The sequence below is a fragment of the Cupressus sempervirens genome, chromosome 7, assembly GCF_028749045.1.
Source record: "Cupressus sempervirens isolate cs-2001-9-10 chromosome 7, ASM2874904v1, whole genome shotgun sequence".
In the NCBI taxonomy this organism is placed as follows: Eukaryota; Viridiplantae; Streptophyta; class Pinopsida; order Cupressales; family Cupressaceae; genus Cupressus; species Cupressus sempervirens.
In genome coordinates this window covers 811,241,210-811,268,887 of record NC_143124.1, presented here as the reverse complement: position 1 = coordinate 811,268,887, position 27,678 = coordinate 811,241,210, and the positions used below count along the sequence as shown (strand labels likewise).

Sequence of the window (27,678 nt, the reverse complement as noted above, 5' to 3'; positions counted from 1 at the left end):
AAAATTCCTTCTTTAACACACTAGTTTCTTCTTCCAATTTCTTCACATTTTCTTCTAAAACTTTGTTTTTTTTCTTAGCATCATCAAACAAATTTAACTTTTCTTCTAATTGTTTAATTTTCTCTCTAAGCTTGCATGTTTCCTTCACCTACAAATTATGTTCTTCTTTCACAAATTTTAACCTATTTTCTAGCTCTTCAATTGCCTCTATATAGACACTAATTTCATTAAAAAGTTTACACTTTTCTTCTCCCATTTCATTTCTTATGTTTTCCAATTCTTTTTGCAAAATATCTTTTTCACACAATAATCTTGCATTTTATTTCTTCACCATCACTAATTCTTCTTCTAACTTATTTGTCTTCTCTTTCTAAGCTCTACCATCTTTTCCCCTTGAAATCAATAATTTAACACACATTACTCTTTCTTTTAGAAAATTCTAAATGTCTTTTTTTCACTATGTTCTTTTTTTTTTTAATGGCAATAGAAAAATTTCCCGAATGTCATTAAATAATTATAAGAATTCACACCATACCTTTTTTTCTTTCCTCTGTCCTTTCTTTCATGCTTTACAAACACTTTGTTCCCTTCATAATCTTCATGAAAAGTCTTCTTTACATTGCTTATGTTATTCTCAATAATGTGCTTTCTTGCCAACTTGTCATCTTTCCCTCTTTAAATAGCTTCTCAACACTTCCTATGTGGTCTTCTTCAAAAAACTATCTTTTTCATAACACAAAACAATCCTCCACAATTTGGTAGCACCAAAATTATGCTTGCTCATTTATCGAAAACAACAATTCTGTCCAATTGGCTCTGATACCACTTGTAGAAACCCATGATAGCTCTAATACAACTTGTGGAAGGTGGATGGACAAAATAAACTAAAACTGAAAAATACTCAATGTTTTGTGGCACTAATATATTTTATTAACCATTTTTTCCATATCAATTACATTATAAGATGCCTCTATTTATAGAGGTCTTTAATTTTTTTAGAAAACATCTAAATTAGCTAACATAGGACAAATAGACTTTTCTAGAACTATCTAAACATTAATGACATCTAGAATGTTACCTAACCCTATTCATCAATCCAAGAATTTCTAGAATTCTCTATTATGCTTTTACATTTCAATTGAGGGGGAAATTACACATTCCAACAAATTTGTGATGTGTAAGGATGACCAAACCTAATAGAATAGAAGACAAAATGTTTATTTCACTTGGCATGATTCAAAGAGGAAAAATACTTGAACACCTATTAGCCCTAAAAGAGCAAGTCCTCCCATAAGGGATAGAAACAACCATGGCTTTGAACAATGAACCATGATAAATTGAGCCCACAGAACTTTCCACCACTTTTTGTGGTAAGCATTTATGGATTCAACAACCTCATCAATAGGATCATACCTAAGCATTTTTTTGGATGTTATCATAGAATTCCAAAGCTGTGCAATCTCATCGCCACTCTAAAGCTTGCTGGTGATGATTTCCTCTCATCTCAAAATACCCACATCCCCACTAGTGTTAATCAAATCATTCATTAGAATGGTGTATCTTGTAATGGGTTTTTCTTCATCTTGAGAGTAGATTTCCAAAGAAACCAGGTTTCTGAGTATAACTTATGATCTCTTAGCTACTTTGAACTTTCATAAATATAGTATGGAATCACTCTTTTCAAACTTAATGTGACTAATTCCTAATTTATCACCATATAATTTCTTGAATCTAAATCCCATTGTTTTTAGCTTCTATATAGTTGGAACATGTTTCCCTATCTCCTTCTCAGAAGGGGATATGTAGATTCTAATACAGTGCCAAATGAAAAACATAACAGACTAAGAACATAAATAATAGGACTATGGCATATAATAGTGTAAATAGCCACATCAGACATTTTTCAGGATTTCATAAACATGAGGATAGAAGCATGTAAATAATAACTTTTCTAACCATTTTCAAAAATGTTGTGATGGTCATCCAATGTCTACCTAGCTATTTATTGGGGCAGGGGATGAGTGGCTTAACAATAATGTAGTCATGAAGCAACTGCAAGATATGAGAATCTCCGTTATAAATCTGATCCCTTCATTTTACCACTTTGATGGGTGATAATTTTTTTAGTATAGACTCAACCTAAACATAATCTTTGATGCTGACTCGAAAAAATCATCATTTGATGGCACAATATCATGTCCGATTTCCTTCAATACCCATATAGGTAGCTGATTTTCCATCTTGAGCATATCTTTCATAATTTCTATCAAAATAAAATGATGTCATTTCCTACTAGGAGTAATATATTTGATGTATGATTGAAATAAGTGGGAAATACAATAGACAAAAAGTATTATATGTACATCTATTCTTGTGAAGAATTGAATTGTATACTTGCATGTTAGGGAAGTGGGCTCTTCTTGCATACATTGTATTTGATCCACCAACTCCTAAGGGTTAAGGCTTCTAACAAGGACTTGAGACACTATATGTACTTCATAGACCCCTAACATGGTCAATATCCTTAATAGGATCCTATTGTTTAATGAATCATCTAGTGGGTATCATCCCCACCTAGGTTTTCCCTTGGCTAGGGTTTCCCTAGTTAACAAATAATGGTGTTATGAGTTCTCTATGTCCATGGTTATATTTACTATTCAATTTTGTTGGTTTAATTTCATATGCAAGTTACAAAGTAATTAACAATATTCAGTTGTGGAAAAAACTTTGTAGAATATTGATTCACTCCCCACTCTCTGTATTATCTATTTAGATAACAATTGGTATTAGATTCTAGTTAATTAGAGGAAGTTTAATAGCTTGAGTAAGATACCTATAGATATGGAATAGTTGAAGAAAAACCATGAAGAAGACCTTGAGTAGATTGACCTTCTTATAGAAGAAAGAGATAACCTAAAAGATGGATATGGAGATGCAAAAGTTTTCATTGGTAAAATAAAAGACAAGATTGATGATTTGAAATATGGCAAGGAATCAATTTTTCATACTAGTGACAATGATGAAGTAGGAAATCTTTAGAAAGAAAATGAGATTTTGAAACATGAACTGAAAATCAATGAACTTAAGTTGAGTCTTAGGAAAAATGGTGGCAAGAATGAACCTCAACTGAAAACTAAGAAGGTAGACCTTAGATCCTAGTTAAGTCAAGTTACATATGAATTAGATACTATCAAGATTGAACATGTAAAATTAGAAAAATAAAATATCATTGTGAAAGGAGAATTGACACAAGCTAAGAAATAGTTAGAGAAACTTTATTCTAGTAGTGAGAAGATAGATCAACAAATATTTCACTAGAGACCTTCTTATGAAAAGACATGACTTGGATATCTAATTGGAGAGAAATCAACCAAGAAATTTGAAATCATAAGAGAGCCAAATCCATTTATTGAATCCCTTAAGGAATCTTATTTGAGTAAGATTGAACCAAGCACATCTATTCAAGTATTAAAGGAAGTAGAATTAATTGATTTATTAGGAAAAAATGATGAACCTAAGAAAATAGAGAAAGTTGATAAACCCAAGCAAGATGAACCACCCAAGGAAGTAAGATGTGAGTTTAGAGGTAGATGTTTTATATGTCATGAAGTTGGACACATGAAAAGAGATTTCATAGGTAAGTCTTTTAAACGCATTACCAATTTCTATTCTTATAATTGTCATGGTTATGGACATAAAGTAGTAGAATGTAAGAAACCTAAGTTTGATGGTACTAATGCAAATAGTATAATGTTTAGGAAAACTAACCTTGCATGTAATGAAAGAGGAAGGTCATAGAACATATACAATGATGGAGAGAAATATAATGGGGAGAAGAACCAGTTCATGTGTTACAAGTGTAACAATCCTAGACACATTGCAAGGAATTGCAGAGCACTTGAGAATCAGAATGGAACTAATTAGAGAAGAAATGCACCTGTATGTTAGTTATGTAATAACTTTAGACACACTAAGAGATATTATAGAAAGGATAGAAGAAAATTTAACAAGAATCCTAATAATAGAAGGAAAAACAACATAAATGACAGAACGAATGATAATGGTAGTGACAATATTCAAAAGGAAGCAATTAAGCAACATGTTGATGAATTGAAAGAAGCATTTGTGATAGCTAAGGATCCAAAAATCTCTTATACGGTTTTGGAGGAATAATATTTCGATGCACTAGATAAGACATTGAAGTCACAGATTGTTTGTGACTCATCCTACCTAAATTAAGCAGTTTTAGAAGAGGCGATGCATCAGATGGCCAAAACTAATGTTAGAGAGAAAGTTGGAACTTGCTCAGTTAACACAAGGTTAAGGACATCAAGAAAAAGCTATGGTCAAGTGCACAAGTCTAGATATGATCCTAATGAGTAGGAATCCAAAAAAAAAGTTTATTGGTAAATAAAGATAGTATTTGAATTTGTGGTAGATACACATTTAACACACAGTGTGATTTGAAATGATTTAAGGATCACGAGCAAGATTGTGTGTACCATTTTTTCATGTGAAGTGTCTTGAACAAATTGAAGAGTGATTCGATGAAGAATTGAAGTGAGAAGAGAAGATTATGAAGCATAAAGTTGCAGTAAATGTGATTTTAAGGTGTTTTACAAAATTAAAGATAAGCTTTTTCAGTGAATATAGTAGAATTGCAATGGCTAGTCAAAATATCTATGATGTAAGTGATAGAACATGATATGTACTCAAGAACCATTCATTTTTATTGCTTTTGGATGACCTATTGGGTGCATTTTTGCAAGTTTTGGAGAATGTGCTTCATATTGATGATATCAAAAGTTATATCCACTATAAGATTGAGAGTATATGAGATGAAGATATTCATAAAGATTTGTGAACCATGTATAATAGTGACCTATCCTTGAAATTTGATTATGTGCACCTAAGCAAGTTGAATCTAGTGAAGTCTATATTTTATATGAAGTTTGATAATCATGATTAGACCTGAATTATTCTGAGTAGAGTACAAAATGATTTGTTATGGCTAGGTGATGCATAGATAGTTATTGATAATGAGCTAATTCATAAGGTCATAGGATTAAGTAATGAGGGATGTAACCCTATAAATGAGAAGAATGTAAGAGAGATGGTTGAGACAAACCCAAATACTAGGTTTGATGGAAGAAACATGAAGGTAGACTTTATTCAATATAAAGGAGTAAAGCTATTAAGCAAGATATTAGGGTAAAAGTTCAACCATAGATCAAGGGTTAACTTAATACCAGCTAGATTTTTACATGTAGCTTATGTGATAATAGTTCAAGGGAGAAAAGTTAATCTATGTGAGATTATCAGACTACAATTGTTGGACAACATTGCCAAATTGAAGAAAAAAAAGAGCATAGTTTTTAGATTTGAGTCCCTACTAACTCATTTGTTTTTTTATGATACAAGGAAGTTTCCTAGAGTAACGAATTAGGATAGAAATGAGTGAGGAATGAAGATGGTGAATCAATGCTACAGATCAAAGTTGGATAATGTTAGAGATGATGAAATTGACAAAACGATGAAATTTTTTTTATCAGAGATTAAATAAAGGTATATCATACCTCCCTCTATGGTAGAGAAATATAAGGATGAGATATGTTTCATGGTGGAGATAGATAACACATGTATGGAAGCTGTGGTACCAAGGGTTAAGTTCATTGAACCCATGGGATTTGGGATGAGCATTGAGCTCATAGAAGGCTATGTGTAGATCATACTTCAGTCTAAGAAGGACATAGAGTGCCCTAGAAGGGGAATCTATGAGGAGAAAATGAGAATAGTTCATCCTGAACTACACAGCAAGGAAAACAAGAAGAAAGTGGAAAAGGTGATAGATAACATCCTGAAGGAATCAGGCATGACCATAGAGGAATTCAATGAGGTCAAAGGCATTGCAATGGAAATGAAAGCAAGAAGACAATCTAAAGTGATTGTAGCAACTCCAATTATTGTAGTAGGACCTTCAAAAGGTGTAATAGTAGTGCAACCATGTGCCCATGCCCCCATTACACCTTATGTAGTAGTTGTTTAAGTGCAACCTATGAGAACAAGAAGTGATCAGCCAAGGAGGCAACAAGATATGGAAGTACCTACAATGAAGAGGAAATCTGAGAGACATTGGTAAAGGTGAAGCAAGAACATGCACCTTCACCAAAGAAAAGGGTCAAGCAAAACACTAGAGTACTAGGAAAGAGAAGAAAAGCAATGCAAGTTAATGAATTTGATAGTTTTAAGGATGAAGCTAGAGATAGACCAGTAGTGCAAGATGCATAGGAAGACAATATAGTAGATGGAAAGAAGACATGGAAACAAAAGGTAGAGAACCTAAACATGAAAGTCATTAATGATGACAATTTTTTATATTTAAATAAGAATTATAATCTATATAGTAATTGGATAGAAGATAGCTATAAAATGCCATTGTAAGAAACATGATTTTAAGGAATAATAAGTTTGAGTTCACATTCAAAATAAGATACCTAAAGACCTATTTAATAGGCTAATTAACAAGAAGAAGAGAGTATTAGAAGAAGATATGAATTTGAGGATCACTATGATAAATAAACTCTATGAAGTTGACTCTAAGGATGACTTAATTTTTTTTTGGAAGGGTATTGAGCCCTTGCAGAGGAATAAAAGAAGAACAATTCTTTTGATGCAAGGCAATTATGAGGATATTAGGAAGGAGACAAAAGAGACAATTGTCAAATTCATGACTATAGTGAGCGCATAGTCAAAGCCTGATAGTCGAGCATATGTGGAGGCATACACACCATCCAATGATGAGGGAGAAGAAGCAGAAAAAAACATCTACCCTCACCACCACATATTGTTATGGGTACTAAATCCATGCAAGTGGACAATACACACATAACTATAGATATAAAGAAGAATCCTTTTGTAGGATATGGAACAAATATTGTTGGAAATATCAACAATATAATAGCTTACTCTAGCTCTAATGAAGATGAAGAAGACAAGATGAAAGAAATACAGAGGTTACCAAAGGTAAAGAGGCTAAAAATAGATGATAAGAAAAAGAAAGAGGAGAGGAAAAAGAAAGCTAAAGAAGATGCAAGAAAATAAGTGGTAAGATTGGTAGAAGAGAAGAAGAAAATCGAGGAAGAAAAGAAGGTAGAACTAAAAGTGGGCACACCTATTCCTACATTAACTCCAATCATAGCAAAAAAAGAAGAAATATCAGTGCCATTAGATGATGATGATGATCATAAAGGTTCAATGAGCTCACTAACCAAGTTGTTTGAAAAGAACAAATCCATAAAGTCTTTAGAGAAGACACTGACTGAATTCTTAGATAAAAAGCATAAGATAGTTACTACAACTATAGCCAATCCAAACTTTTAGGTAATGGCCAAGGAGTTGGTAAAGTTCTTTGATGAAGATTTCACAACTCTAGCAAAAGTAGCTTCAATGCAAGCACAGGCGAAGCATGATGCATCATTGTTTGATACGGTATGCACCAATGTGACAAATGACTTGAAGGCACTTGATTGAAGCATCAAGGAACACCAAAAACACATTAATTAAAGGAAGAGATTGTATGGAAAGGGTGATCTCACAATAGTGGGTGCCACTTTTGTGGCATGAAGAAATTCGCTAAATATTGCAAAAAATGCAATTATCAAATTCCCTATGTTTACTTGAACAAATTTAGTATGTTTGCGTGAACATATATGATAGATATGTTCATGTGAACATATCTCAACAAAAAAGGTTGTGTTGGCATGATCATAACCTTAATATATGTTTGTGTGAACGTATGTTGATGGTGATTTATGATTTATATTCCCCATTTTCCATTTTTACTGTTCATTTTTATGATGTGGACGTATTTGACTACTGAGCAAGTTGTGTCATGTTCCTTCAAATTTTGGTCATTGTGCTATTTCGAGTATGTTTATATGTGATTATTTGAATGCTTTTATGTTTTTAATGTTTTCAAAGAATATTTTGTTGTTAATTTAATGTTTTTATTGCTTATTAATGTTTGTTAATTATATATTAGTGTTATTAGAAAATATTAGAAAAATGTTATAAGAAACATTAGAAAAACATTACAAAATATTAAAAATTATTAAAAAAACATTAGTCTTGAATATTTGCAAAATATTAATTTAACATTAGTAAACAAATTTAGAGAAAAATTAGTGTTAAATTAGATAGATATTAAAAAATACATTATAAAACATTAGAAAACATTAAAAAAAATAGAAAAACATTAGAAAATATTTAAAAACATTAATCTAGAATATTAGAAAAATATTAGAAAATATTTAAAAATCATTAATCTAGAATATTATAAAAATATTAGTATGACATTACGAAACAAATTTAGAACAAAACATTAGTCTTATTAGAAAAATATTAGAAAAAACATTACAAAATACTAGAAAAACATTACAAAATATTAGAAAATATTAGAAAATTGAATAAAAATTATTATAGAATATTAGAAAATTGAATAAACATTATTATAGAATATTAGAAAATATTAAAAAAAATTAATCACCAATATTAGAAAAATATTAGTAAAAAATTATGAAAAACAATTATAAAAATATTAGTGTTATTAGAAAAATATTAGAAAAAATACTAGAAAAAAAAATAGAAAATATTTTAAAAATATTAGTCTAGAATATTAAAAAATATTAATTTAACATTAGGAAACAAATTTAGGAAAAAACTAGTATTTAACATTAGAAAACACAAAATAATAAGTTAAAAGGTCTAACCCTAACTCTAGCTTAAACCCACTCCAACTTGAACCCTAATTATAACTCTAATTACATAACATTAACCCTAAGTTTCCAACCAAAACTTTAACTATACACCTATTGTTAACTGTGGAACTCTAATTCTAATTCTTAACCCTAACCCTAAGCCAAACTCTAACTCTAACTAGCTCTAACTCAAACTCAAACCTTAATCTAACCCTAGCCCTAATCCTAATCCTAACTCTATCTCTAACCCTAACCCTAACTCTAATCCCACCCCTAACCCTAACCCTAACAGGCTATATATAACCCTAGTTTTGTAACCCTAACTATAATCTTAATTTTATAACTCTAGCTATAAATAGATAGCTTGAACCCTAACTAGCTCTAACTCTAACTCAAACCCTAATTATATAACTCTAATTGTAACCCTAACTATGTGCTAACCCAAAATTTAACTATACCCGTATTGTTAAACCTAGAATTATAATTATAATTCTTAACCCTAACCCTAACCCAAAACCTCACTCTAACTCTACCTCTAGAACTCTAACTCTAACTCTAACTCAAACCCTAATGTAAACCTAACCCTAACCCTAATCCTAAATCTATCTCCAACCCTAACCCTCACTCTAATCCTAATCCTAACCCTGACCCTAATGGGCTATATATAACCCTAGTTCGGTAACCCTAATTATAATCCTTATTTTATAACTCTAACTCTGACTAGATAGCTTGAACCCTAACTAGTTGTAGATCTAACTCGAACCCTAATTATATAACTCTAATTGTAACCCTAACTATAATGTTAACCCAAATTTTAACTATACCCTTATTGTTAACCCTAGAACTATAATTCTAATTCTTAACCCTAATCCTAAGACAAACCCTAACTCTAACTCTAGTTTTAAAACTCAAACTCAAACCCTAACTCTAACCCTCATCTAATTCTAACCCTAATCCTAATCCTAACTTTATCTCTAACCCTAACCCTAACTTTAATTCTATCCCTAACCCTTATCCTAACGGGCTATATATAACCCTAGTTTTGTAACCCTAACTCTAATCTTAATTTTATAACTCTAACTTTAACTAGGTAGCTTGAACCCTAACTAGCTCTAACTCTAACTCTAACCCTAATTATGTAACTCTAACTATAACCCTAACTATAATGCTAACCCAAAGTTTAACTATAGGTACCCTTATTGTTAACCCTAGAACTCTAACTCTAATTTTTAACCGTAAACTTGAGCCAAACCCTAACTCTAACTCTAGCTCTAGCTCTAGAACTCAAACTCAAACCCTAATCCAACCCTAACCCGAACTCCAATCCTAACTCTATCTCTAACCCTAATCCCAACTCTAATTTCACCCTTAACCCTAACCCTAATGGGCTATATATAGCCCTAGTTCTATAACACTAACTATAATCTCAATTTTATAACTCTAACTAGATAGTTGAACCCTAACTAGCTCTAACTCTAACTTGAAACCTAGTTATATAACTCTAATTATAACCCTAGCTGTAATGCTAACCCAACCTATAAGTATACCACTATTGTTAATCCTAGAACTATAATTCAAATGCTTAACCCTAACCCTAAGCCAATCCCTAACTCTAACTCTAGCTCTGGAACTCAAACTCAAACCCTAAATCTAACCTTAATCTAATCCTAACCTTAACCCTAACTCTAATTCCACCCATAACCCTAACCCTAATAGGCTATATACAACCCTTGTTTTGTAACCCTTACTATAATCTTAATTTTATAACTCTAACTCTAACTAGATAGCTTGAACCCTAACTAGCTCTAACTTTAACTCAAACCCTAATTATATAACTATAATTGTAACCCTAACTATAATGCTAACCCAAACTTTAACTATATGCCTATTGTTAACCCTAGAACTATAATTCTAATTAGATTGACCCTAACTCTAAGCCAAACCCTAACTCTAACTCTAGCTCTAGAACTCAAACTCAAACCCTAACTCTATCTCTAACTCTAACCCTAACTCTAGCTCTAATTCTAACTTGAACCCTAACTCTAACTTGAAACCTAACTCTCTCTCTATCTCTAACCCTAACTCTAACCCTAACTCTAATCATAACCCTAATCATAATCCTATCTCTAATTCCACCCCTAACTCTAGCCCTAACTCTAACTCTAGCTCTAGAACTCAAAATCAAACCCTAACTCTAACCCTAACTCTAACCCTAATCTAATGGTAACTCAAACTCAAACTCAAACCCTAACCCTAACAAGCTTTCTTTCTCATTTATGACATATTGATGTGTAGATTAGATGATGTACAATTTGTATATTTTAAATATAAATTTTTGTATTAGACTACATGTATGTAAATGTGTATTTATAAGATATATTAGCTGGATCATTGTAGATATGACTTAACATGATCAGCTTGGTCATCAACCTAAGGGTGATGAGGCTCATGTCGTGAATCCTACCAGTGTGGCTCCTATTGTGGCTATGGCTTGTGGTGCAGTTCATGGTGCTACTCATGGTGGAGCTTGTAGTGGGGCTCATGCTATGGCTCCTGGTCTAGCTCCTAATGCAGCTCCTAGTGTAGGTCCTAGTGTCAATCCTCATGCAAGTCCTGGTGTGGTTCCTACTACGACACCTCCACACATTGATATTGATGCACTATTTTCATTTGTAGAGTAGGAGGTTATTAGATTAGAGTATTCTATACTCTCTTCCAATGATGGTGTATATAGAGACATCTGTGCGACCATATGTAGGAGCTTATAAGATCTTAATACTAGATTAAGAGCACATCATTCTTTTACCCCTAATTTATTAGCTGATATATTTAGGGAGTTTAGAGCTAAGATTTTTGGAGATGCATCTTTTGATAACATTAATAGGGTGGCCCCAAAAGATGTCATCAAATGATATTTGTTTCCATCATATGACGGTACCTAGGTTCGGGTGAGGGATAATCAAGTGACACATTGCATAGATCTTGTTGTTGCTAGTATGATTTATCCTCATTTCTTAGCCATGCATGGTCATTATCCTACGTTGAGTTCTATGTAGGGCTCAACATCAACTACTTAGATATTCCAAATTATTGTAGACATGGGTGTGGTCAGATCACTAATCATGACCAATCCAAAGATATGATTATAATAATTAGAAATCACTAGAATATCATCAAAATTTTCACATTTATCAAATGTATTGGTAACATCAAGTGGTACCAAAGTCCATGCACCTATATATCCACGTGTTTGATTGATGAATTCTCTTGTCTTCAATGTCCAATTGTGATTATCTATACTCACGATTGAATGTAAGGAGTGTGTCTTTTCTATCCTCTTGCAACTATGCATTTTTTTTATTAAAGCCTAAAAGTTCATTACAAAATTATGAACAAATTAAATTTAAACTTCAATGAATCTAGATAAAAATTAAAAATGAAATTCTAAAACTTAATTGCATAACAATTAAACAAATGTACACATCCATACCTATTATCTCCTAAAAGACTCTATATGGTACCTGCCGACTTGTTCTTGATGATGTCCCAACCTTGTTTGATGCAAAATGTGTCTTACACCATTCAACAAAATCATGTGCATTATTTATATGAACTCCTTATAATTCATTTGATGCTTTCATAGAGCACATTTCATGCAAGCTCCAACACCATCATGTTCACCTTTTCCATGCCCACTCTATAAGAAACTCCATATGTGTTTTATATTCTCATTACGATGATATCTATACAATGCATAAAATGGTCTAGATGATTTGAACTATGTGGCACATCCATCATAACAAATATAATATTTAACAAGATTTATGTATTTCTTTCAAATAAGAAAAAAACATACTGAAGCAATGTCCTACATAGTGAATGTCATGTTCTTTATCACCACTTATATAAAAGTGATATTCCTTTTTAATGACAAGTGCTTCAAGTGTACTCTGAACACCATCCAAATCTAAGTGTGCATGTCTATAATAAACACGTACCATAATAGTGACTTGCTTAGAAAAAAAATAATTTGATTGAATTTCTTTCTGATGAACAAAGGAATAGTTCTCTGCAAAATCAACGACTGATACAATCATTCCAAGCAGGAAATTATCTCTCAAAGTTTGAAACTATTGTGCTTGCCACTTTCCAAAAAATGCATAACAAATATAATGTTGAATCAAATTCTTAAATCTATCCATAAATGTTACTATAGACACCCAAAAATAGGCAAAGACCTAACACAACATAATTTCAATCAAACAATGCAAAATTAATGAAAAAATTGGAGGAAAACAATAGACTTTAAATCAATGGTAACATTAGGTCATTAATCAATCAAATCACCTATCAAATTAAAAAGGACCTAAGTCAAAAAATACTTCACAAAATCATAAAATGAAATAAAAAAGGAAAAAGTAAAAGATAAAAATTGAAAATAAATGGAACATTTATTAAATCAATAAAGCCATTTATCCTCACAAAAGTGAATATCCTCCTTTTCACATTTAAAGAATTGGAAAATCCTTTTTTATGCTCACAAAATAAGTCTGTTGGACTTTTTCTCTTGGTGCCTTATGAATATTTATAATTTCAGGATTACCCTCTAGTCAAAAGTTAAATCCTAAACATTACCCCAACCCATTCTGAAATCCTATAAATAGGAGAGCAATTAAAGGACAAATAGACCCAAGTTTTAGGCATCTACACTATAGGCACATTTAGAGTTATCATATTAACATATTAGCATTGTTATTATAGCAAATTCATGTCTTTCTAGTATCTTTTTAGCATTGTTATATTGTTCATTTGATATCATTTAGCACTTGCTTAGCCTATTGCATGCATATATAATAGCATTCTAGGGTTATTATACTCAAATAATCTAGATTCTCACATAGATCTTGCATATACATTTGTAGATCTACATTCATAACATTCTCCCATTCTAGAACTATCACTAAGATGTTGGTCTAAGAGAAATCTTAGTGGTTGTAGTTAGGGAAACATGGGATGTTCGTAGAGTTTCTACTTGACAATGATTTCTTGGGTCTAAATTAGTTCATTGACATTTTATTTGCACTCTTCTCTAATGTCTCATGAATAAAAAAATCCATTGTGAACAAATAGGTGCCCACTATGAGGCTTCATCTTAAAGCCTCATTGTTCTTTAAGTTTTCTTGATAATCTTCCATTTTTATTATAGATCTGCATTTTTCTTTGGTTTCTTGTGTAGATCTAGCTGGTTGGAAGTTTTACAACATTTGGGAAGCTTCATAGTAGGAAAAAAAACTTTTAAAGACATTCCTTAGCTCATGAAGACCAGATCTATGATTTTCCTGATCCTGCAGCACTTTTAAACATTGTTTTAATGCTTCTGCACAGTCTTTTAGTGAATTTGAAGTGTTTTGTAATGCATATGAAGTTTTTAGTTGCACATTTGATATATTATTTAGTGCATTTGCTAGATTCTGTAGTGCATTTGCATTCTTAAATAGCACATTTGACTAATCTTGTAGTGCATTTGCACTTTTTTGTAATGCATATGTTGTTTTTTATAGAAGGGTATGTGTAGGATCATGGTCAACAGAACTATGGGCTTACGTGGAAATGAAAAAGCAACAAAGCAGGGTTATGTCAACTTGACATGTAATTTTAAAGTAGTTCTAGACTTTATATCAAAAATGTGTAAGAAAAGAATCTATAGGAAATTGAATATAGTTTCCAAACTACTAGGTCTTATCTAGAGAAAAAATTATTTGATTGGTCAAAATTTTGGATTTTAATGCAATACTACAAAATTTTTAGGGCAAAAATAAAAAGTAGGTGTATGTCTAACCACCTTAATCAAAATCAAATGATAATATCTTTTGATATAATTATAGATATAAAAAGTAGATTCATGCCTAGATGTGATGCATATTTTTGGGTATTTTTATTCCAAATAACTAATTAATTATGATTTTTTTACTATACTATTCTTAGAATTGAAAAACTCCCATGTCTGACCACCTTAACTAATTCAAGAAAAATTAAAATTAGATTTATTTTTCCTTATAGTAGTTGAAGCATAGAACATGATGCATCTTTTGGATTTCAAAAATCTTATACGGTTTGAAAGTTATAGCTTTTTTCCAATCAATATGTCAATCAACATTTTGTAGCTAACTTCATTAGAAAATAAGTAATAATTACTTACTAAACTCATACTTTGGTAGACATTATATTAATGGAAAGATGAGAACATTCTCAAGAAACCATTTTCATTTCATCAAATTTGGATGAAAGAAAGGTTGTTAGCTACATTGTTGAAGTCAAAAACACACAACAGTGGGCCAAAAATACATTTTTGGTGTTGACCATGGAGGGTTAGCATCCAAATCAAAACCAAGCCGATTCAAGTATTCAATAATATTGGGTACCTGTTCTCAAATCAGATACCCATTCTCAAATTGGATACCCCTTTTTAGGATCCTTAATATGATTTTAAAAGGCTTTAGGGCCCTTAACCATACATATAATGGCTCTAAAGGTCAAAAGGGGTCATAGGGTACCCTTTGACACTCTTTGACCAATTCAATCACAATATATGTTCTTATGGATCTTAGGACCTGTAACCACATAAATGATGTGATCTAATGGCTAAAAATAGGCCTTAGAATACCCTACGATCCCTTTTGACCCATTCAATGACATTAAGTGTGCTTAGGTGTCATACGATTCTCTATTAACCTTTTGACTCATTTAATGTATCAAAAGGTGTCATAGGATACTAGATCAATTCAGACACATTTTATATGTCACTAGGGGTCCTAGTACCCCTAGGAATATATGTTGACATATAATGCATCAAAATGGGACATAGGGTATTCTATGACACCTTTCAACTCATTTAAACACATTATATATGTTAGGTGTTCTAAGAGCCCTTAGAATGTATGATATCATTTAATGGGTCAAAAGGGGTCATATAGCACCCTATGACCACATTAAACCCATTCAAAGACATGATGTATCTCCTTAGGGGTCCTAGGATCCCATAGAGAATATGTTCTCATATAATGGGTTGAAAGAGGTCACAATGCACCCTATGACCCATTTTTATCCATTCAAACACATGATTTATGTCCTTAAAGGTTTAGCACATATAGGAACATACGTTGTTATATAATGGATCGAAAGGGATCATAGGGTACCTTACAACCCCTTTGAATCCATTCAAACACATGATGTATGTCCCTAGGGGTCCTAGTACACCTATGAACATATTTTGTCATATAAAAGATTGAAAGGGGTCCTAGGTTAACCTATGGCTCCTTTTGACCAATTCAAACTAATCAAATAGGTCCATTGGGGTACTAAGACCCCTAGGGACATTTGTTATCATTAAATATGTTGAAAGGGGTCATAGGTTAACCTATGACACTTTTTGACCCATTCAAATAAACAAAATAGGCCCCTAGAGGTCCTAGGACTCCCACAAATATATATTATCATAAAATGCATTGAAAGGGGTCATAGGTTAAGCTATGATCTGTTTTGACCATTCAAAAAAATGAAATAGGTCCCTAGGGGTCCTAGGACCCCTAGGGACATATGTTGTCATGAAATACATCAAAAGGTGTCATAGGTTATTGTACGATCCCTTTCGACCCATTCAAACAAATCAAATAGGTCCCTAGGGGTCCTAGGGGCCCTAGAGACATGTTGTCATGAAATGCATCGAAAGGCGTCATAGGTTAACCTATGAAACCTTTTGATCCATTCAAACAAATCAAATAGGTCCCTAGAGGTCCTAAGACACCTAGGGACATATATTATCATGAAATATGTAAAAAAACCCACTCGAACAAATCAAATAGGTCCCTAGGGATCCTCGAACCCCCAGGTACATATGTTATTATGAAATGCATCAAAAGGGGTCATAGGTTAACCTATGACCCCTTTCGACACATTCAAACAAATGAAATAGGTCCCTAGGGGTCCTAAGATCCCCAAGGACATATGTTGTGATGAAATCCATCTAAAGGGGTCATAGGTTAAACTATGACCCCTTTCAAACTATTTGAACAAATGAAATAGCTCCCTAGAGCTCCTAGGACACCTTGGGATAGATGTTTTGATGAAATACATCAAAAGGGATCATAGGTCATCCTATGACCCCTTTCCACCCATTCAAACAAGTAAAATAGGTCCCAACGGGTACTAGGACCCCTAGGGACCTATCAAATAGGTTCCTAAGGTTTCAAGGACCTGTAGGGACATATGTTGTGATGAAATGCATCAAAAGGAGTCATAGGTTATACTATAACCCCTTTCAACCCATTCAAACAAATCAAATAGTCCTTGGGGTCTTAGGACCCCTAGACACATATGTTGTCATGAAATGCATCAAAAGGGGTCAAAGGTTACCTTATGACACCTTTCTATCTATTCAAACAAATCAAATAGGTTCCTAGAGGTCCTAGGACACCTAAAGACATATGTTATCATGAAATATGTCAAAAAACCCACTTGAACAAATCAAATAGGTCCCTAGGGGTCCTTAGACCCCCATGGACATATGTTATTATGAAATACATCAAAAGGGGTCATAGGTTAACCTATGACCCCTTTCGACACATTTGAACAAATGAAATAGGTCCTAGGACCCCCAGGGACATATGTTGTGATGAAATCTATCTAAAGGGGTCATAGGTTAATCTATGACCCCTTTAAAACTATTTGAACAAATTAAATGGGTCCCTTGAGCTCCTAGGACACCTAAGAACATATGTTGTGACGAAATATATTGAAAGGGGTCATAAGTTATCCTATGACCCCTTTTGACCCATTCAAACAAATGAAAGAGGTCCCAAGGGTTCCTAGGATCCCTAAGGACCTATCAAATAGGTCCTTAAGGGTTCAAGGACCCCTAGGGGCATATGTTGTGGTGAAATGAGATGAAATGGGTTATAGATTATGCTTTGACCCCTTTCAACCCATTCAAACAAATCAAATAGATCCCTACAGGTCTTGGAACCCTTAAGGACATACGTTGTCATGAGATGCATTGAAATGGGTCATAGGTTAACCTATGACCCCTTTCGACCTATTTGAACAAATGAAATAGGTCCCTAGGGGTCCTAGGACCCCAAGGGATATATGCTCCAATGAAATGCATCTGAAGGGGTAATAGGGTAAACTATGACCCCTTTTGACCCATCTGAACAAACAAAATAGGTCTGTAAAGGTCCTACGACCCCTAGGGACATATGTTGTGATGAAATGCATCGAAAGGGGTCATAGGTTTTCCTATGACCCCTTTTAACCCATTCAAAAAATTCAAATAGGTCTCTAGGGGTCCTAAGACTTATAGGGACATATTTTGTCATGAAATAGGTCAAAAGGGGTCATAGGTTATTTTATAACCCATTTTGACCTATTTGAACAATCAAATAGGTCCTTAGGGGTTCCAGGATCTCTAGGAACATATGTTGTGATAAAATGTGTCAAAAAGGGTCATAAGTTAGCCTATGACCCCTTTCGACCCATTCAAACAAAAAAAACAAGTCCCTCAAGGTCGAAGGACCCCCAAGGGCATATGTTGTCATGAAATGCATCAAAAGGGGTTGTAGGTTATCCTATGCCCCTTTCCACTCTTTCAAACAAATCAAATATGTCCCTAGGGATACTAAGACCCTTAGGGATCCTATGACCCCTAGGAACATATGTTGTCATGAAATGTATCGAAATGGGTCATGGGTTAGCTGATGGCCCCTTTTGACCCATTCAAACAAATAAAATACGTCTTTAGAAATTCTAGGACCCTTAGGGACATATGTTGTCAAAATGGGTAATAGGTTATCCTATTACCTCTTTCAACCCATTCAAACAAATCAAATCGGTCCCTACGGGGTCTAGGACCCCTAAGGACATATATTATCATGAAATACATGAAAAGGGATCATAGGTTATCCTATGACCCCTTTCGACCCATTTGAACAAATCAAATAGGTCCCTAGGATACTTAGGGAGATATGTTGTCATGAAATATGTCAAAAAGGGTCCTAGGTTATCCTATGACCCCTTTTGACCCTTTAAAACAAATAAAATAGGTTACTAGGGGACCTAGGACCCCTAGGGACATATGTTGTCATGAAATGCATTGAAAGGGATCATAGGTTATCCTATGACACCTTTCGACCTATTTGAAAAAATCAAAGAGGTCCCTAACGAACCTAGGACCCCTAGGGACATATGTTGTCATGAAATATGTTAAAAGGTGTCATAGGTTATCCTATGAAACCTTTTGACCCATTTAAACAAACCAAATAGGTCCCTAGGGGTCCAAGGAACCCTAATGCATTAAAAGGGGTCATAGGTTAACCTATGACCCCTTTCAACACATTAGACCAAATGAAATAGGTCCCTATGGGTCCTATGGTTTCTAGGGACATATTTTGTCATGAAATATGTCAAAAGGGGTCATAGGTTACCTTATGACCTCTTTTGACCCATTTGAATAAATCAAATATGTTCTAGGGGTCCTAGACCCCTACGGACATATGTTGCAATGAAATGTGTCGAAAGGGGTCATAGGTTATCCTATGACCCCTTTCAACCCCTTCAAACAAATTAATTAGGTCCTTTAGGATCATAGGACCCCCAGGGACATATGTTGTCATGAAATACGTTCTTATGACCCATTTCAACCCATTCAAATAAATCAAATAGGTCCCTAGGGGGCCTATGACCCCTATGGACATATGTTGTCATGAAATGTGTCGAAAAGTGTCATAGGTTAACCTATGACCCTTTTTGACCCATTTGGAGAAATAAAATTGGCCCCTAGCAGTCCTAGGACCCCGAGAGACATATGTTTTCATGAAATGTGTCGAAAGGGGTTATAGGTTATCTTATGACTTCGTTTGATGCATTCAAACAAATGAATTAAGTCCCTAGTGGTCCCAGGTCCCATAAGAACATATGTTATCATGAAATATGTCAAAAGCAACCATAGGTTATCCTATGATCCCTTTCGATCCATTTGAACAAATTTAATAGGTCCTTAGGGGACCTAGGACCTCTAGGGACATATTTTAGAATGAAATGCAACAAAAGCGGTTATATGTTATCCAATGATCTCTCTCAATGCATTCAAACAAATGGAATATGTCATTGAGATTCCTAGCCTCCCTAAGGACATATATTGCCATGAAATGAGTTGAAAGGGGTCATAGATTATCCTATGATCCCTTTCGACACATTCAAACAAATAAAATAGGCCCCTAGGGGTCCTAGAATCCTAAAAGACATATGGTGTCATGAAATATGTCAAAAAGGGTGATAGGGTAGTCTATGAAACCTTTTGACTCATTCAAATACATGATATATGTTCCTAGTGGTCCTAGGACCCTTAGGAACATATATTATCATGTAATGGGTCAAAATAGGTCATAGGTTACCCTATGGTCCCTTTTAACCAATTTAAACACATAATTTATGTCCCTAGATGTCCTAGGACCCCTAAGAACATGTATTATGATATAATGTATTGAAAGGGGTCATGGGGTAATCTATGACCCCTTTTAACTCATTTGAACACATGCTATATTTTTCTAGGGGTTTTGGGACCCCTATGAACATATGTTATTGTTTAATAGGTCAAAAAGGGTCATAGAAAACCCTACAACCCCTTTCGGCCCATTCAAACACATGATGTATGTTCCTAGGGGACCTAGGACCCCTAGGGACATAGATGATCTATTGTAATGGGTTAAAAGTGGTCATAGGGCATGCCATGACACATTTCAAACTATTACATGATAAAATGCATTCATAGGGTTTGTAGAACCCCTAGGGACATAGATGTTGTGTTCCAATGGGTCGAATGAGGTTAAAGGATATCCTATGACCCCTTTCAAACCATTACATGATAAAATATGTTCTTGTGGGTCTTAGGACCCTTAAGGACAAACATGTTGTGTTTAAATGGGTTGAAAGGGGTCATAGGAAAACCTATGACACATTTCAATCAAACACATGACAACTTATGTTCCTAGGGATCCTAGGTCCCCTATGGACATATATGTTGTGTTCCAATGGATAGAAATGGGTCATAGGGCATATTATGACCCCTAGGGACATACCTCTTATATTCCAATGGGTAGAAAGTGGTCATACGGTATTCTATGACCCCTTTTGAAACATTACACAGGAACATATATTCCTAGGGGTCCTGGGACCCTTATCATCATGTCTTTTGTGCTCCAATGGATCGAATTTCAACCCATTACATGTTAACATATGTTCCTAGGGATCTTAAGACACTAGGGCCATACATGTTGTGTTCCAATGTGTCAAAAGGGGTCATTAGAGACCCTATGACCCCTTTCGGCCCATTTCATGACAACATATGTTAGGAATGTATGTTGTCATGTAATGGGTCGAAAGGGTCATCGGGTATCCTATGACCCCTTTTGACCCATTGGAACATATGTTATCATGTAATAGGTTAAAAGGGGTCATAAGACTCTCTATAACCCCTTTCTACCCATTGAAACACAATACGTATGTCCCTAAGCACCCTTTGACCCTTAGGAAGATATGTCGTCATAGAATGGGTCAAAAGGGGACATAGGTTATCCCATGACCCATTTGGACTCATTGGAACACATGTATGTCCCTAGGTGGACCCCTAGGAACATACATCATCATATAGTTTATTAACTTAGGTTACTAATATATATATATATATATATATATATATATATATATATATAATTATATAATAATATATAATAAGTAATAACTATATATAAAATAATTATATAATAAATATTAATAATAATTTAATACTATATAATAAATTTTAGTAACTATATATAATAATTATCCCCCCCCCCCTCCTCCCCACCCTCACCACAATTATGCTATAACTATATTATAATAGAACTTGATATAACTTAAAAATTGGTCCCCCCTTTGAGTCTAGCAAATAAAAATGAATACTTATCTAAATAATTGGTCCCGACTCCCTTTAAACTTGAATTTAGTGCCATGATTTGGGAACATAGATTGGGTACATGTTGTCAAATCAAATACATGTTCTCAAATCGGATACCCATTCTCAAATCGGATATTCATTCTCAAATCGGATACCCAATCAGGAAAGGTATTACTTTTTTGGTTTGGAATTATGATGGGTGGGAAAAAAGTCAAAGTGCATTTTGAAATTCTTTTAGACATTTCAAAACTACATATTTTTCACATCATGACTTTTTGGCACACCATGATCCTGCACATACCCATGACATCTGATCTATGTTATCAATCATCACATCTAACTTGCAAATCTAATTGACGATTGTTTACAGATCCCTCCTAGACTGACAAGAACTCTCAAGCTACTAAAATCAAAAGGTAGGAATGAAGTCCCTCAAAAATGCGCCTAGCCTTTACTAGTGTCGAATTAGGTAAGTAGACCTAGACCCTCATCAATTAGATTGTAGCATTTCTAAATCCATAATCTAGTTTAAGTAGGAGGTTTGATCTTGCTAATCTGATTGGAAGTAGGCCCATGCTCTCAACTCACAAGAGTTGATAAGAATGCCAAACCTACTGTAAACTTTAGTAACAATCAAATAGGGAAAGAACAAATATGTAGCTTACTTAGGAGCCTCTTTGTCTTCTATAGTTAAGGGCTCAAAATTGAACAATCCTTGTTTATCATGTTTGGGAGAACGAAGTAGTAGGGATATGCTCTTAGTCTCTTTGAGTGATCAAAATCCCAAACCTTCTTTCAATTTCTACCTTTCCTTCTTTTTACTTATTCAGCCGTAGAAGGGCCACCTCCTGAGATTTTACTTAGTAGAGCCAATGAGAGGGAATGTCTTCCAAATCTTGCATTCTTAATTGAATGCAAGCAAAATGTGTTTGAAATATAGCCTTCCTCTAGTAGTCTCCCAAGAGATTGTGCGAAACCTCCCTGGCATTGGTGGGAAGCTATCTATCATAGAGCGGTAAATTTGAACATCGTTGGTCAAACACTAAAACTTGGTAGTCACTAGCTTTTGACAACCTTGTAGCGAAGCCATTTCTTTCATTTTCTAGGTGTGTGTGGGTTTATTTCTTTTTTATTTCTACTTAATTGTGTTTGGATATGTCTACTTTAAATATGCAATAATCACAATCCTACCAAGAAGATGTAATGCAATTGTAAACCAATACAAGATAGATCTCAAAAATTATTGAATAACCTAAATAAATGCATCCAGTCCTTAAACAATGCATGTGACCATTTATGTAATGCATCTGCATCCTAAAACCATGCATATGACTGAAACAACAATGCATTTGAATAATTAAATAACACTTATGCCATGCAAAACAACATCTAGTGAACTATGAAATAGTACATATAATCATTGGAATAGCCAATTCAAGACTTTCTATAGTGTATTTGAGGAAAATCCTAAAACAAAGGCTACCTATGTACAATTTTCACAAAAAAACAATAGATTTTGATACCTTTTTCCTTGTCAACATTTGGCAAAAATTGAGAGACGCTGAAATTGACTGTCACCATTTTCTTAAAACAAGTAATGTTCTAACTCCAATAGAGATTCTTGTTACTTTAGTGCTACATATCAAGTCAAAAATGAATTGGAAACACACATCTATTCCCTACCTAACTTCACGAGATTGAATTTTATTGTTATCGACATTGTCAAACATCCTTTTCAAACATAATGTGTTTCTTAACCAACTATGTTCTAAAAGAAGCCCTCATATTGTCAAAATGAAAAAGAACTAAAGGAATCCCATCTTCATCTCTTGCCACTACATAAAACTAGTGTAGTTGCAAAACCAAAACAATCACCTATGAGGGTAAGTGCACAAATAGCCAAGAAAACCATTAAATACACACAATCTTTGAACCTTAGTGAGCTTTTTACACCTACCAACTATTCACCAAATACAACTACCCATGAATCACCCTTGTTCAACTAGAACTCATAACCATTTTTGAAAATGGGTTCATCCAACATGTGGGATGAGAAGAGTATTGAAACCAAAATTGAAGATTTTCAGAAAAATCTTGAGCTTGTTGATATCATGGACAAGATACTTGAATGACACAAAGAATGATACTTACTATCATTAGCACAAAATTTTTTGAAACTTCCATCGAAATGAAGAAGAATCACCATTGGATGTTGTTACACAAAAATTACAAGACTTACAACTAGAAATGGAAAGGATGAAAAGAGGGAAGATCCAACCTACAGAATTCAGCCTCAAGAAGGTGTGTCCTCTCCCATTCAAGAAAAGTACCACCTTCACACTTTTCCCATACAACATGCAACTATTAAAATATGATAAGTATTTTGGTACATCCGATCCTAAAGATCACCTTAGACAATTCTATACTCTAAGTATGGAATTCGTTCATGACAAAACTTACCTAATGTGGTTGTTTCCTAGAAGCCTAGGAGGGCAAGCCATGTAGTGGTTCTCCAAGATAACCTCCAACATTAAGTCCTTTGATCAACTAACCTCAGTCTTCATAACACAATATTAATATAATATCAAAAGGGAAGTTACCATGATTGATCTGTGCAATACCAAAAAACTCCCTAGAGAGTCATTCAAAGTCTTCTTGCAAAGGCGGAGACATAATTTTGCTAGGTACCATAGAGTCGTCCTAGACAAGGATAATACAAACATCTTCATCAATAGTCTTTTGAAACCAATATATTACTTGGATGCAAATTCAAGGACCTAAGGACATTAAAACTACATTAGAAAATTCAGCCAAAGTAGAAGAGACCCTGATAAACAACATTATCATCAAGCTATCAAAAGATGGTGAGGGTTTCTCAAACAAATCCTCACAAACTTACAATACATCTAATTGGTCTACCAATAAAAAAAATTGTGGTGGAGAAATAAAAACAAAAACATAGTCAATGAGGTGGTGGTTGAAGCTAATCATGTTAAACCACAAACTCAAAGTCATCCGAACCAGTAGTATCCTATCATCAATAATACCAATGTGAATATTGGACAAAACCCACCCAGACAAGATAATGTTCATCCATTTTACAAATGCAAGATGACTAATCCTTCAATGTCCAATCAAAAAGCAGCCTATAATCAAGCTCCTCCCTAGAGAGGATACCAATATTCTGATATACCTATTGGGGTGTCTTACAAGAGTACATTACAAACACTCTTAGCTAATGAACTCTTTATACTCCCTAAGACCAAGTCCTATGAACCATAAGTTAAACCAAAGTGGTGGAGTGACAAGAACTTTTGTGCCTACCACCGAAATGGGGGGCACTTAACCAATAAGTATTACTCCCTTAAAGGGGCTATACAAAAATTGATCAGCAATGGAACTATTGAAGTGAATAACCTTCACAACAACGAAGATCGCACTACCTTCAAAAACCCCTTCATGAGTCATGAGAAGGGTGAATCCTCCAAAGAAAACACAAAAGCTTCTTACCATGATAAAGTTAATTATGCCCATCACTATGATAACACTATTAATATGATATTTAGATTTCACGATGTCATAAATGTCATCATAATTAAATACAAACACAAGATATAATCGTCAAATGTTGTTACTCAAGGTCAAGCCTCTAAAGTCATTCTACCAAGGTTTGTAACTGATTTTGATCATGGAAGCAAAAGTTTTGTTGCACCCAAATACAACCTAGTTAACCAATTATTGAAAACTTCCACCCACATTTCCATATTCAAACTGCTAAAAATATTGCCTGAATGTAAGGAGATCCTTACTAAATCCTTAGTGCCAAATGACCTAGATGTTAATAGACTCCAAAACATGGAATGTAACCTTGTCTCCCCCCATTGTGTATCATTTTTAGCCCAAGATGACATGTCTGTCATTCATTCATAAAATTCTTTATTGCACATTGAAGTCTTTATTCATAGAAATAGAGTCAAAAGAGCCTTGTTTGATGGTGGGGTAGGCCTAAATATTTACATGTTGAATTTGGTAAGAGCCTTAGGATATACAAAAGATGTGGTTGATCCAAAGAAGAAAATCACTATAAAGGCTTATGACGATGAGGAGAGATCGTCCAAGGACATTGTCATTTTGCCAATCAGGGTAGGCCTAGTTGTAAAAGAAACTATTTGTCAAGTATTGGACTTCAAATTAACTTACAATATCCTATTAGGAAGGCTATGGATATATGATATGAAAATTGTTCCTTCCACTTACCATCAATGTCTCAAATTTCCATACATGGGTCAAGAGGTGACCATACCTGGGGATCAAAACCTTACCCAATATTGTAACTCCCATGTTGCTCATGAAAAGGAAGAAACATACATCTCAACAAATGACATCAATCATTCCACATTAATAGATAGTTCATGTTCCACCAACCGAGATAAAAACCACTTATCTACAATGACTAAGGGAAAAGAGAAAGTAGGTTGTTTCAGTTCTTCCATTCCTTCACCATCATCATCAAAATACCCCAAACAATCACATTATAAGGAAATGGACCACTTAATGAAATAATTTGATTAGAAGTGAAAATTTCAATGCAAAGGGGTAAGAGAGTATTCAGTCTCATTATTTGATCCCCCACTATCTTTGAGATCTCATGGAAAACCATCTTCAACTGCTATGCCTTACCATGCACATTTTGTGAAAGAAAGTGGTGTACCTTCAAGTTCCATAGAGGAAATAAGTGAAAAAATAAAAAATATTGACATTTCCCCTCACCTCTATGGAAAAAGTTTTGATTTTAATGAAAAATATGGGATACATAGGCAATGGCCCTTTAGGGAAAGGAAGAGGCATCTTTGAACCCCTAGCAGCACAATTCAGGTCTAATAGATCAAAAATAGGGGTATAGTACTTTGAACAAGACAATGCACAGACCACTTCTAGGTTCCATTCCAAGCACAATGATTCCTTCTCTTCCACCTTGGTATGGGTACCCAAAGAAAGATATGTCAACAACCATAAAACAATTGATACCAAGAAAGAAAAATCTGTCCTTCCCAAATTTAGGTCATATAAGATAATCGTTCATGGACATCCCTAATAATGAAGACGATAATGATTCCACCAAGTGGGAATTCAAATTTTTATCTTCAGAGTCCATTAATGATATTTATGTAAAAAAATTTACATTCCAGCATCCAAAGCACAAGGATCCACCTCTCGTTCAAGCTTTACTACACCTAGAGTCAACACATGCCATAACAACTTAGAAGAGGACACTAAGATGAAATGTGATATCACATCACAAGAGGATGGCGAAACTAATGATAGGTTCTAGTTTCAGACTTTGTTTCCAAAGTTCTTTCTAGAAGAAATTGAAGATGAATATTACAAGCGACTCAAAGGCTCTACTTTACCTGACACTTTAGAAGAGGCACATGTTATATACCTAACTAATACAACATATGAACCATCAAAAAAATTCATGTCTTTAAATCCTGTTGAATCCCATCCATATTATGAATAACCCTTCTTAGTCCATCTTGAGCTTATCAGCTGTGATTCAATTGAACCTCACAACTTCCCACAATTTGACAATGACCAAGATATTTTTGTATACCTTAATGTAGTCGAACCATCTCGTTCACAAAGAATAGGAGAAATGTTTGCTGATGGATCTAATATTAGTCATCTCAGTCATATGAGAGCACATCCAAGAACCAATGACCAAAACCACATTGTGCCTGGTCTTGATAAAAAGAACTGAAACAAATAGAAGTGAGGCATCTAATGGTAAAAACCCAACTCTGGCACCCATAGATGAGATGATTGATACCTTACCCAAAAATTTAGAGGAAAGGTTGTTTATTTTGATTGAGCCTATAGAAAAGGTCAACATTTTAACAAAGCAAGAACCCAAGATAATTCATATACCATAGT

General features: G+C 34.0%; 1 pseudogene; it reads right to left on the bottom strand.

Annotated features, from left to right (window-relative positions):
• Window positions 1–1,217: 1,217 nt before the first annotated feature.
• LOC149549872 (putative UPF0481 protein At3g02645) overlaps window positions 1,218–27,678 on the bottom strand; it is a 215,499-nt pseudogene continuing 189,038 nt past the window's right edge.